The sequence below is a fragment of the Microcebus murinus genome, chromosome 8 (genome assembly GCF_040939455.1).
Source record: "Microcebus murinus isolate Inina chromosome 8, M.murinus_Inina_mat1.0, whole genome shotgun sequence".
Classification (NCBI taxonomy): Eukaryota; Metazoa; Chordata; class Mammalia; order Primates; family Cheirogaleidae; genus Microcebus; species Microcebus murinus.
Window position 1 is genome coordinate 100,364,026 of NC_134111.1, and position 14,101 is coordinate 100,378,126.

The following is a 14,101-nucleotide window of genomic DNA, read 5'->3' on the forward strand; positions in this document are numbered from 1 at the left end:
ATTCAGGCTGGTCTCAAATTCCTGAGTTCAAACAGTCTGCCCACCTCAGCCTCCCAGGGTGCTAGGATTATAGGCGTGAACCACTGCTCTTATTCTGCTTAATTTTTCATTTCTCGTGGTAGATATTGATGTTGTTTTTATATTCTTCTACAGACCTAAAAAAATGGATCAACTCCTGATGTTAGGATAATTTTGAAGAGCCATATAGATAATATTCTCAAAATGACAGAATTATAGAGAAAAAGAACAGATGGGTGGTAGCCAGTAGTTAGGGGTAGGGGAGAGGAAGGTAGCCCAAGGGAGACCTTTGTAGGGAGGGGGACAGTCTATATCTAAGTTTCTGTGGCAATTACATGAATAATCTACACATATGACCAAAATGGCATAAAATTAGACATACATTGTTCCAGTGTCATTTTCCTGGGTTTGATATCATACTGTATATTAAGATGTAACCTTTGATAGAAATTGGGTACTGGGTACATGGAACCTCTCTGTACTATCTTTGCAATTTCTGGGAATCTACAATTATCTCAGAATAAAAAATGTCTCTTTTTTTCATTCCTCTGTATGAGACACCACAATTGTCCCTGAGAAATGGCCAGATCTCAGCCCAAGGGCTGCTTGCTGTCAGAAAGCAATCCACATCACACAGCTACAGGTGCCCTAGAGGTGGGGTGCAAACTACAATAGGGTCTAGGTTTTAGTTTCTGTCGGATGTCAGCTGAGGCTCTTTGTTCTTATGGAAGAGTCACGTGCCCTGAGTTCAAGTCCCAGGGCTAGAGTTGTGTGACCCAGAGCAAGTGTCTCACTCTACCCATGTGAGCCCCCCAGTTCCCAGCTGCACCTACCCCATGAGGCTGTTAGGAGAATCCTGCAAGAGAACAGAGTGATGTGCTTAGCACCATTTTAGATACAGTCATCAATATTACTTTACCTATTCCCAAGGTGTACCCTCCACTTTGTAGTCAGACCAGTCTCTTACATATTCAGGGAACACTGAATGTTCATTCTTATTTCTCTGGTTTTGGTCACTTTTTCCATCAAGAATTATCTATTGAACACCTGCTTTGCCAAAGACCCTGGAAGGTACTAGGGATATAGTGATGGGTAGCATCTATGTGGTCTCTGTTCCAGGAGAGCTAGAGGTCTTGTTTTTTCCCATATCTGGAATCTCTCCCACCTGCATCTTTCAGATCTGTGCTGTCCTGCCAGACTCATCTCGGGCCTCATCTGCATTATGCAGGCCACTCTACCAGATCCTTCTCTGAGCATCCATGGTGCTGGCACAATACTGAGCACCCTAGAGACAATGCTCAACAAGTGATCGCTTACAGAATTGTGAAATGGAGAGCCAGAAGGAACCGTAGACAATAGCTTTTTGAGGCTTTCATTTTACATATGAAGTAATAGGGGCCCATGACCTAAGTAACAGAAATTGGCTATATGAGTCCCCAATCGATTTTTTTGATAGAATAATAATAGTTCCTATATTGATCTTAGTTTTTTGTTGTTTTTTTTTTTTTTTTACTTTGAGGAAAGAAGTTAAGGATCTTAGTTTTGTTGTTTTTTCTTTATTCCTGGTATCCAGTGTTTTAACTAGCTGGCTAACATTTTCCCCTTTTAGCCTTTCGAAACCCCTAACAGTGAGAATCCCTTGGCTCTAGTTCTGGTCTTATTACTACCTTGCTGTGTGACTGAGCCATGTCAACCAGAGGGCAGGTTCGTTGAATTGAAAAGGTGGGGCCATCCCATCTCTCTCTTTCTCACTCGTTCCCTCTCGAGTGGGGTTACCCAGCACTTCCAGCCTCCCAGCTTGACGCTGCCGCTGGCAGGCGCACCCAGGTGTTCCCTTCCTCCAGCCCAGCCTTTCCACCTGCGACTGCGTGGCTCGGTCTGCTCAGCCTCTCACTAAGGTTGCTTGTCTTAAATTTGAGTGGGCCCCCACCTTATTCTTCGGTGATGCCTTGAGAAGGGTGACGTTCTGAATGTCATTTTCTGTCCTATGTCTGTTAGGATCTAGAGGAAGAGAGGTAAATTGTTGGAGCTCCCAGGCTCCAACACGGTGCCCCTGGCTAGGGAAAAGAAATAGCAAACATGGCCCAGTAGGAAGTGCCCAGACTTTAGAGTCATATAAGTTTGGGTTCCATTTCCAGGTTGGCCAAGCATTGCCTGACCTTGGGTGGGCAAGTTACTTAATCCCTCTGAGCCTCAGTTTCCTCACCTTTAAAATAGGAGCAGTAGCACCTGGACATATATGGTGTTGTTGGCACAGTATCTGGTTGAATGTGGAACCTGTGGTTCCTGTGTTTGTTGCAGGGCTCTGCATCCACTCAGTTTAAAGCCTTATTTAGTAAAGACTTTGTGGGGGATCATAAAGAGTAATCAATTGGGATTTCCCCACTGAAACTTATAATCTAATTGGGACAATATGATAATTAAATACACAGCTAGAGAGACATGTTCCAACTTGAGAATAAATGAGAAGAATCAGACCATGATAGAAGCAATTTTCTCGTATCCGGACTGTCAGAAGCCAGCCCTCTGCCATGCTCTGACAGGTGTGGCCTCATCCTTCCCCAAGCAGAGATTAATGGACAAGTTGTTACTGGTGCTGAAGTGCTGGGCACCTTCCATGTTGGGGTACATCTGCCAACCCAGCAGGGCCTTGGAAGATTTTCTTTGAGTAGCGAGTTTCATGTGGAAGCATAGGGCCTCGCGGACATTGCCGCAGTCTGAGGCAGCCCTGGAGCTAGCATCACCGGGGAGTGAAACCGGGGCTGTCCTGTGATGGAAGACCCCGTGTCAGCGCAGCCACAGGAGAGCAGTGGGGTTTCCCGGGGGCTGGGTAGGCGGATGGCAAGGCTTTGAGGCATTGTGTCCTCCTGCTGCAGCTCTGGTGAGTCCTGCAGGTAGAGAGTGGTTTCCTAAGTATTGCTCAGGTGAAGAAATTGGACCCTATTATTGTAGAAATTCCTCAATTGTTAGAGTGATCACATTTGGAAATGTTGAGTCCCTATAAGCTTGTTCCAGAATACCATGTTTTTCATTTTGACCTCAACTCATTATCAGGAATTACCTCAGGCCTTACTACTTCAGGAACATCATTGAGTGTGCTTCAGCCAGGCACTGTTCTGATGTGTCTTCTGACATTTAATTTTCACAGCAACTCTGTGTAGTAGATAATGTTGTTATCTCCTTTTTACATAGGTGGGAACTGAGGAACAAAGAGGCAGAATGACTTGGGATTCCATAGCTAATAGGAAATGAAGCCAGGATTCAAAACCAGATAGCCTGAAGAGGCGGTACTCTTTACCTCTCTGCGGAGTGGCCTCTTATTGTTGGTTGTTTTCATAGGTACCTGTGTTCACAAGCAGAACAAGTTCCTTCCTCGTGTCATAAGGCTTGTGCCCCAGGCAGGAAAGTGAAAGCAAAAGCATCACAAACTCTTTGGCATTCTAGAAAAAAAACTTGTCTAATGGGCATAAAATTAGACTAGAGGATCTAGACTGGACTAGAAAGTTAGACTTTGATAACTTCTGACTATCCTGAGTTCCAGCTCCAGAGCCCCTAAAGAGATTAGAGATGGGGGTTAAAGGGAAAGCACATTTCTGCTTAATGAAAATGTTTCCCTGAGATTGTTGTGTGACTTTTCTTTTAACATTTCAATTACATCTAGTTTCTTAAGTGATTTCCAACTATGTGAGATTACCTAAGAATTCTTTATAACCAAAGCTAATTTTTCACAGTTAGCAAGTAGAAAGTTTACTCGTTTTCCTTCTTAATGGATCCTGGCCCTTCCTAATTACCCTCCACTTGGTCTTTGCATTTCATCTTGACTGTAATCTTTTGTTAGCACGTTCTTTAAACTTCACAATACCCATGTGTTCTTTGGGGTTGTTTTGGTTTTGGTTTGGTTGTTATATTTTGTTTTGTTTGAGACATGGTCTCACACTATTGCCCAGGCAGTGGCATCATCATAGCTCTCAAACTCTTGGGCTCAAGCGATCCTCCTGCCTCTGCCTCCCAAGGAGCTGGGACTATAGGCGTGTACCACCACACCTGGCTAATTTTTCTATTTTGTGTAGAGATGGGGATCTCACTGTGTTGCATGGGCTGATCGTGAATGTTCTTTGGTTTTTACCACGGTTAGAAACAGCATCTCTTAGATTGATATGTTACTCTATAAAGAAATAGGCTATCTAAGATAAAAGTCATTATCTTGGATGGGAATAAGAACCTCAGGTAACTCCAAGTCCAGGCCCTATAGGTGTTGCTTCCAGGTTATTCCAAGCAATCCATTACGCAATGTCAGGTCAATGGGTATTTTGTGGCTGGATGGTGGTAGAGAGTGACTCTTTTGCCAGGAGGTGCTGCTAAGCTCCCTGCTGCAAGTTGAAGCCAGGTTGCAGGAGCAAGAGAGCAGGTTGGGGGGAGGTGGCTAGATTGGAGGTGGGTAGATTGGCTGCCCCAGGACCAGAAGGGACCTGAGATGACAATGTTGTCCTGGAATATATTCAGATATTTGGCTTTTACTGGAAGGAAAGAAACAAGTAGCATGAAATCAAGTCATGAACTTTGACGACTGCTCTTTGCTGCATGAGACAGCCTTAAGCCAGAGAACTCTTCACTGCTGCTTGCATTTCATTAAAACATCTGAAGATGTGAGCACTAGTTCTTCTGAACTCTCAGAGCTTCTCTTCTAACCAGTATAGCAAGGGCTTGTTACAGGTACTTTCTTCCAGTAAACCTAGAAATTGTCTCATCTTCATCCATAAAACAAACCACAAGGACAACCATAGAGGAACCCAGCTCTGTTTTACCGATGAAAAGTCTAAGGCCATCAGAACCCCACCACCACTCTGGAGTCTGGGAGAGAGCAGCGACAAGGCCAGAGCTGCTGGCTCCCCGCTTAGGATTATATTATATAACTCCTGACTCCTCAAGTCCCTGGAAACTGAGGCCAGTTCCCTGGAAGATCATTCTGTTCTCTCCTGTTTTTTCAAGAATAGAGCCAGCTTGATCACTGGCTTTGAGGATTGTATGGGAATGTCCTATTTTCTTTCTTCCATGAAATGAATGCCTACCATCCTGATCATTGTTTTATCAGGTTGTATTCAAACTCGCTGGACCTCACATTTTTATGTATGTTTAGCTTATATTTTGAAGAACTTTGTCTCATTTACATAAGATAAAATTCTATTTCTAAAAAAGAATTTGAGAGGGCTTACAACAAAGGAAATAAACAGAAACGAATATAATAGAAAGACAGAAAATCAGAATCAAAGAAGGGAGGCGGACATCGAGAAGGGGAGCACAGTTCCTGTGACTGGACATCCCGTTTTCTTTTTTTAAAATTATTTTTTATTTTATTTTTTCCCACTGGCAAGTATATAGACCATTAGGAATCATATTTTCTGATTTCAATATCAGAAAGGTGGTAGTCCTCCTTGGAGGAGAGGGGAGAGATTTTATAAGGTTATTTCTTATAACAAACCTCATTAAAAGTTAAAGGATTTATTTTTAGCACCTATAAGCAGTTTCTCAAATGAGGCTTGATATTGGGGGCACTGTGTTACAGTGGAAAGCTTTTGCACTTATGGCAAATGAGGAAAGAGATTTCATTTTATTTTATTTTATTTTATTTTATCTATCTATCTGTCTGTCTATTTAGAGACAGGGTCTCTCTCACCCTGGCTAGGCTACAGTAGAGTCATCATAGCTCACTGCAACCTCAGACTTCTTGGCTTAAGCAATCCTCTTGCCTCAGCCTCCCAAGTAGCTGGTCCTACAGCTATATGCCACCACACCCAGCTAATTTTTCTGTTTCTTGTAGAGACAAGGTCTTGTTCTTGCTCTGGCTGATCTCGAACTCTTGACCTCAAGCAATCCTCCTGCCTCAGCCTCCCAAAGTGCTAGGATTACAGGTGTGAGCCACTGTTCCTGGCCTAAGAAAGAGATTTTATAAGGCTATTTCTTAAGACAAACTTTGGTAAAAATAGAGGCACGTTATTAACACACCCTTTAAGAAGGCTAGTGTACTAGAGAGTGCAAGCTACATGGTCTACGTAAAAAACTTGGCCATAGCCTGGTTTGATTCAGGGATAAAGCATAGAACATCTCCTGAGTGAGTGGATAGCCTGTCACTTTGGCTGCTTCTGACCCATTTCCCTTCTCTTCACTGAGTATATAATCAAAGCCATCCAGCAGCCACTCTGAAGTGGGAGGCTTCAACAAGGTCCGAAGCACGAGTATTCACTACTGCTGGGGGCAAGACCGCAGCTTTAGAAAGCAAATAGGTAGGTTGCAGAATTGATATATTTTACATACAAGGAAACCTAGACAATGATGCACAACCATTTTCACGCATTTGGAGGGGCCATATGCAGTCCCTCGACTCAACAGTGACACTTTCCCATGGAAGCAGCTTTGGGTGACTCCAGCCCCTGAGCCTGGGGCCCCGAAGCCCTGAGCAGAAGTGGTTTGATGTGGTAATGTTCTACCACAGTCACCCTCTTCAGCCATGAAAGTCCTTAAAAACGCTCCAGTTTTGAGTAGGATGAGCAAGTTGTACCCTCTCTGCATCTGTCTGCATGTGCTCATCATGCTTTGTATTCACTGTTCTCATATTGCTCAGGAAATTGAGAGGCACAAACGTCGTCCAGCCCAGTGACTGTATAAAGCCTGATCAGGAAGCTGCTGAGGCAGAGGGGCTCCTGTTTTTCTAAAGAAGCTCCTCTCTGCTGTGCTCACCTAGTGATGAAGGCAGAAGGTCGTGTGGGATGCAGCGAGCAGTGAAGTAGCCCTCAGAAGAGGCAGCAGCATGACCCGTGGGCATGAAAGCTGCACCAGGCCCGTCTCTCCTGGGACTGGCTCCTTCTTAATGACCAGCTTTCCCTGAGGGTTGACCAGAGCTCTGGAGACAGACTTTTTCTTCTCAGCACTGAAGAATCCTTGTCCTGTCGTTTTTAACCTTAATGAGAATAGAACAAGCCTCTGGAACAAGGTGCAGCGGAGTCAGGAGAAGTGGCCTTAAGTGAAAACACAGCCGCGGGGTTTACAGACAGCACTGCAGGGAGGCGTCATCCAGTGGAAGCGGCCAGCCTCGCTCTAGACTTTCCAACACTAATGAATCGGGAACTCCATGCTGAACAGGATTTAGTTAGATGGGTCCCTGTGCCAGCAGATGGATGTATTTTTCTTGAAAGACCAAGGTGCCAGAAATCTCCATGATTACGTTACTGGAGCAAGGTTCTTTTTTGTGGTTTGTGAAGTTGAGCGTCAGGACTGCAGGATTCTCTTGCTCTTTCTCACTCTTATTTTTTCCAGGTCAGAACCAGAGCTTGGGGTGGGGAGGAAAATCCTGCTGAATGAGCAAGTTCTTTCTTAAAAAGCTCTCTCCAAGTCCAAAAAGACTTCAGTGGACTTAGGAGAAAGAAATTTAATACATTGCCATAGAATCGTTGTTAACCAAGTTAAAGCAAAGGCCACAGCATCTTTGTCTTATAAAGAAAGCAAAGAGGAGATGGAAAAAAAGAAATGATACTTAGGAAATCCAAACCAAACAGTGAAGACTAAAGAAGAAAAACTCAAGATCACCTCTGAGAATGTGAAGATTTCCTTCTAATCAGATTTTTAAATTACAAAACCAAGACTCTAAGTAGAAGTAACTTTTCTGTTCTTTTTAAGTATTCTGTAAATGGCATACCTGAAATGTTTGACCTGTGATAGGATTTGCCACTTTCAGCTTAAGGAAGAGTTGGACACTCTGCAAGACCCAGTGGACTGTGAGGGGAAGAGTCAACCATGGAGAGGCTGGAGGCTTCCCGGGCTGGTCCTTGACCTGCGTTTGAACCTTAGTCCTAATAACTAGCAGATTGAAGCAAACTCAACAGGCCTCCTGGAGAACCCATGTTGGTTTGACCTGGAGCAATCCTGGCCAAAGAACTAACACTCTACTTTCACCAGTGACCTCTCTCATTGCACCCCTGTGAGAGGCGTGCTGAGCCAGGCTCCCAGGTCCCCTGCTTGGTCATGGAGCAGCCTGCAGAAAAGGCCGGACTGCTCTGCCCTGCTGGGCTGCAAGTACCTTCCAGGAGATATGCAGAGAGAGACCCAGTTGCCCATGAGAGATCATCTTAGAGCTATTATGGATAAAACCAGATATTCCTGGACTTTTTAACACACTTTTTGTGCTTATGAGGTCAGGCTAGGACTTTTCAAAAGCACCAGGAGCTCTGAGTTGGTGTCTTCCTTAACTGATGCCGTTTAGTGCCTAGTGGCCCATGCATACTGTTCTCCAGGTATGGCTGTATGAGAAAGCTGACTGTGCACCTGAGCTGATTGAAGACTGACTTAGCCCCTAGCCAGAAGATGACCTGGCACACTTGCTTGGCCACCCTTTCCTGTCCCACCTCATCACTTTTTTTTGGTTATTCTTATGAATGTAATCAGACCCACTGGATTCACTGGGCTGGGAACCAAAATAAAGTCACATGTCTTTTACTGGTACATTAAATGACTCCCATCCCACTCCCCCCAATCTCCTGCTTGACCTGAGACATTCCTTCTTCCCCTAAGGGACCCCTGAAGTGTCATCTCCAAGCAGCAGTATCTGAGAACCCTGAGGGAGACTTGCATAATTCTCAGTCACTCATTCTTATTGCTCACCTGTTGCCATCTGCTGGGAGGGTGGCCCTGCTGTCTCCCTTGCCATCCCAGCCAAACAGCCCAGAGGGGCTGAAGGAGGGCCTCCTACAGGCCTAACAGCCCCAACAGGACCATGTTTCCATAGTCGGGGAGGAGATTCTCCTCTCCCAAGAATTCTAGCCCTTCAACTCACCCTGGCCCCTAGAGCTCACCCACATAATTCCCTGGTGCCCACCCCTGGGGCAGGAGGCCTGGGCAGAAGGGCTCCCAGCAGAAGTCTCAGGCTCTGGCTTCCACAGCCTGCCCTGCTGTGTGATCTCAGCCTGCGCCCCTGAATGTACAAGGCTTTTTCATTTTCTGTCCTTTGTCAGGATGAAAGCCATTCCTCTAACCGGATGCATCTAAAGGCCTCCGTCCTCTGCTGGTGGAGGCTGACAGAGCGGCCACGTTACCGCCCCTTGGGCCTTTCGCTTCCTTCCCTCTTCACCCACTACCAGGAATGTCGTGTGTAGTTGGAACTGCCTGGAATAGGACTGGGTTATGGTGGGCCCTTCTGCTTGATGTGGCAGTTGCCTTTGGAAGGAGCAAGACTTTGTAAAATCTCAGGGCGGCTGCCATTCTTGCATGCTGACTTCCCAAGTTCAGCCGCTTCGTGTGTGGGTCCCCGCAGGCCTTGACTTAGAGCCAGCATGCTGGCTCTGCCTCTTTCCTTGCTGCGCCTGGTAGGTGGGAAGTATCCAGTAACTACTGTTGAGGGAAGGACCTTGTGCTGCTTCTGGGGCACTGACAAGATGGGAATACCTGAACACCGAGAGCACTTGAGCTACTGTGTGTTGTCTGGTGGCACAGTGACTGAGGGGGGCAGGTGTGAGGCCGAATTTCTTCACTGAAGCCAAAGGAGGAGTAAAAAGTGAAGGGATGAAATTGGTCACCTGCTGTGGACAGTGGTAAGGGCACTGCCGCCCAGGATACCACCTGAAGGCACCACCTGGCGGGAGGCCCTGCCTCCAGCCTGCCAGAGGAGGGAAAGATGACAGCCACTTGCACAGAGGATGGACAGGCCGGAAGGGCTCTCCTGGAAGCAGGCACAGCATGAGGAAGCTCACAGCAGTGTGAGAGAGCGTGGCCTGGTCCAACCTCCCGCCCGGGGAGGTGCACAGAGCTCTGCTGGGGTAAAGGAGGGATTTGGCCCTTCCCTGTCCTTTAAGACTCCTGCTGTTTGCCCTGTGGGCCTCCCTGATTGGCACCCCCTCAGCACACGCCCACCTTGTCCATTCGTCTGCTACCGTCCACACTGATTCATGTGAGCAGCCACCCTCCAGAGAGCCTGGGCTGTGTTTAATTCACTTTTCTATCTCCAACAGCAGGAAGCCATCAAAGGTATTTAAAGAGGGAATTGTCATCAGGTTTGTGTTTTAGAACAATAACTCAGCAGTGGAGAGTGGATTAGGAGAGCAGAGCCAAGGGAGGGGAAGACCTATAACAGGTCAGTGTCCTCATGAGAAATGACAAGCACAAATGGCAAAGGGTAGCAGAAGTCCAGAAGGTGGCAGCAACCCGGCCTGTCCCGTCAAGGCTCTGGCACTACTCTTCTAACAGTCTATTGATTCTGCTTCCTCTGTGAGTGGACTTTGCTCTGAGGCTGGTGGCTAGCTGGTTGCAGCAGTCCTGGCCCTTGCCCAGAGCACTCAGCAAGCACCCTCACATGTCTCACTGGCCTTCGTTGGGCCACACATCCATTCCCAAACGATTTTCTGGGGCTAGGAAATGCATGCACTTGGGTTTCTGATCAGTCATTGAAAGGCATATGGGATGACCTCAGAACTGTCAGGTCCAGCCCTGGAGCTGGAGATTGGGTCTGCTTCCTGCTGGAGCCCCTGGACTGGGGAGGGGTTGGGGTATGAATAGCTGAAGAAAACTAGGGTAGCATTAGGAAGGAGGAAGTGCCTGCAAGGTATACATCCATGTCTGCTACAGGGGCTACCTGGACTCATTCTTTCATGTATTGAACCTTGCGCATGGCAGGCACCTACACGCACTCCTGCACGCCTGTGGGGACGTACTTTGTGGATTGCTTTATCTCAGAAACAACGTATCATCATCCTAGGTGAATTTCAAACCTCTCATGGAGGCTCCCCCACCCCCACCTTCAACTCTCCATTCCTTGGATTTGTGTTTGGCCATCTCCAAGGCCAGGCACACAGCCTGCTCTCCGACCACAGCCTCCAGTCCCTGCAACTCCCTGACCCAGTGACTCCCACAGCTCCTCTCCTTGACCTCACAGACACCTAGGAGGCCGGGCCAGTCCAGTGATTAGCGACGTGGACCACACTTCAGTTCTGCCACTTATGTGTTAATTTGGGCTAAATACTTAAACTCCTCTGTAGCTTGCACACTGGAATTCCATCCCTCATCATCTCAGAGACCTGACTCTTCAGTTATCTCTGTCATCTGCAGATACACTCCCTTCAATCCCACATCCTGTTACCCTTCCCATTCTCTTTCATTAATCTCGCCTCTTGCCCACTACTGTCTGATTCACTAAAAGAGTTGTATATACTCATGATCCCCATTTCCTTGCTTTCTACTCATTTTCCATCCTGTCGCACCCTGATCTCTACGCCTACTGCTCCCTCCTAGAGTCTTTTCTGCAATATCCAATGGATTTCTTGTTTGAGATACTTACTGTCTCTTATTTGACCTCTTGGAAGGCCCTAATGCTGCTAACTGCTCCTTCCCTAAGGCAAGCTCTCCCTTTGGCTCCTGTGATGTAGTAACTCAATAATCCATGGCCACTCCTTCTCATTTCCATTACCCAGCTCTTAAATCTAGATGTTTCAAAGGATTCTATTTACCACTCTCTTTTTATTCTACTCAGTCTATCTGGACAATTTCAGCTACTCTAGTAATTTCACTTCCATCTTACTTACCATCTGAAGTTTCCCAAATTTGTGCCTCCAGATTACAGTCTTGCTTATAAATGCCGGAGATGTACATACAGCAGCCTACTGCTCATCTCTGCTAGATGCTTCCAGGTACTCTAGAATCAGCAATACCAAACTGAACTCAAACTCTTCTCCCAGACCTGCTGTTCCTCCTTGTCAGGGTGAGTAGCAGTACCACCTACTCTGCAGCCCAAGGCACAGAGTCTTAAATATTCTTTTTGACATGGGTAAGGTGGAAAGAGTGTGAATTGGGGTTGAAATTCTAGTTCTAATCTAATGTGGTTTGGACAATTTACTTAACTTTTCTCAGCCTCAAGTTCCTCATCTATAAAAAGGAAATAGTAATACCTAATTCAGGTGGTGGTTATCACGATAAAGGACAGCATTGGCTTGGTAGGCAGTCAGTAAACATGAGTGCCCTGTGTCCCAGTCCTCACTCCACCCTGCCCCATCACCACCTCCATGGAGTGGCCTTTTTGTCAAATTAGTATGTACATAGTTTCCTGACTTTGAGAACAGGAATTAAATTTCCCACAATTCCTTCATGACTGAAGATTCCAGCTTCTATCTCATCACTTGTTTTTCACCGAGTCATGGGAGATCTGGAGTTGAGTGGGGGCTGGGAGACAGAGTCCAGATGTCACTGTCACATGGCTAGATGTGTGTGGACTTCTGCATCTCATCAGTCTTGTCTCTCAGCTGGCTCCCACCACTCCTCTCCCCACTGCTCTGTCCTAAGCCAGATGCTCACGGTCTCATCAGGCCCTGGGGCAGCCTCCTGCCAAGCCTTCTCCAGGCTCTCCCACCTCAGCCCATTCTCTACCTGACCATCAGACTGGGTCTGTCTTCTGCCCTGAAACCCGCTGTGGCTTCTTCTTTCTGACAAATGACGTCCACACACTCCTACGTGCAGCCTGCCTTGCCAGCTCAGCCCTCTCGAGTCCCCATACCAGCTCGGTGGCTCAGTCCTCTCTGACCCAGGCCCCCTTTCATAAGGGAGCAGGAAATATACCTGGATACCAGCTGAGAAGCTGACTGTTACACTTCTTGGGTCTAGTGGCTGGTAAGACAGGCATACAACACTCCCCAAAGACCAGCTGTATTGAAAGCAGGGACCAAAAGACACAGGAAACCCAGGGGTCTTAGAATTCTGTATAGAAGTATGAATCAGCAGCTATAGAATAAGGGAGAAAACACATTAACACATTAATGTTTTATGCAGTATCAAAGTAATGTATGTTTATTGTAAATAATTTGGAAAATGCAGAGAAAGTATAACAGTCACCTAGAGCCTCTCACCTAGTGATATCCACTGTTGCCATTTCCATAGCTTTCCTTCCAATCTGCCTTCCGTGCTCTGTTCTTTTGTAAATAGCTTTCATGGTATACTGTATAATCAACTATGTATCCTGCTTTATCTCATCTGCACCACATATTTTCTTGAGTTAGTAAAAATTCTTAATAAACAACATAACGGCTGCCTGCTGTTCCATGTGTGACTATGGGGTAGTTTAACCTTCTGTTATTGCTGGACTTTTAGAGTCTTTCCAATAAATAATACTGAGGGCAACAGTTCTGCAAATAAAACTTTTCCTCCTCCATTTCTGATAGTTTTTCTAAGTTATAAATCCATAACTGGAATCACTGATCAAAGAATATGAAAATTTCTAAGCAATGCCGACTCTTGAAATGGACAGAGTGAAATAGGCCTGACCTCAGCTGCAAAGAGAGAGATAAAGAGGAAAGGGTAGTAATTCATAGATTTTTTTTAAATTATTTTTTGTTTTACTGAAGGAGAGGGCTGAGAAGATCCAAGCAGTGCTCTGTAGGGAAAACATGCCTTTGACTCGAAGTTCCTGGCATCATCATGGTAAAGAAGGGCTTGTTTCTGGTTTTATATTTTCATCTGGGTCAGTAAGAGGACAAACCATTCCTATCCACTAAGGAAGAGAAAAATCTTCCAGCATCTAATGATGCAGATCATTAGCTGTGTTAACAGCCTTGCAGTTCAAAAAAATTTATAATAATGTATCCTCCTAATGTGCAGTTAATTTTAGTTAAAATTTCCCTGGTGATTTAAAAACCCAGTGAATTTGTAAATATAGTAATTGGCTCTGCATTTGGAAATGTTAAAGCTGCCGTAACCAACTGAGCTCTAGCAAGACACACTGCACCCCTCTGAGCTCTGTAGGAGTTCTGCGCTCACCTTAACATTCCCCTCTGGAACCCAGGAAGAAACCAAGACTGTACCAGAGTTCCTGTGCCTGATCTTCTGTAATTGAAGAAAGTTAATGAGTATCTCAGAGTTAACATGCCCAGTATCAAACTTTTGACTCCCTACCTGTCCCCAAATTCAGTCACCTGCCTGGTTGTTCAAATCAAAAGCTTGAACTGTCCTTGATTTCTTCCTTTCTGTCCTTGCCACTGCCAGCATCAAATCCATCAGCATATCCTGTTGATTCTACTTCTAAAAACTTCTAAAATATATTTCAAATTGTCCATGTCTC

General features: G+C 45.8%; 1 protein-coding gene across 2 annotated transcripts in view; it reads left to right on the forward strand.

Annotated features, from left to right (window-relative positions):
• Window positions 1-14,101, forward strand: part of DIS3L2 (DIS3 like 3'-5' exoribonuclease 2) — a 328,686-nt gene that overhangs the window by 274,373 nt on the left and 40,212 nt on the right. The gene's annotated exons all lie outside the window — the stretch shown is intronic.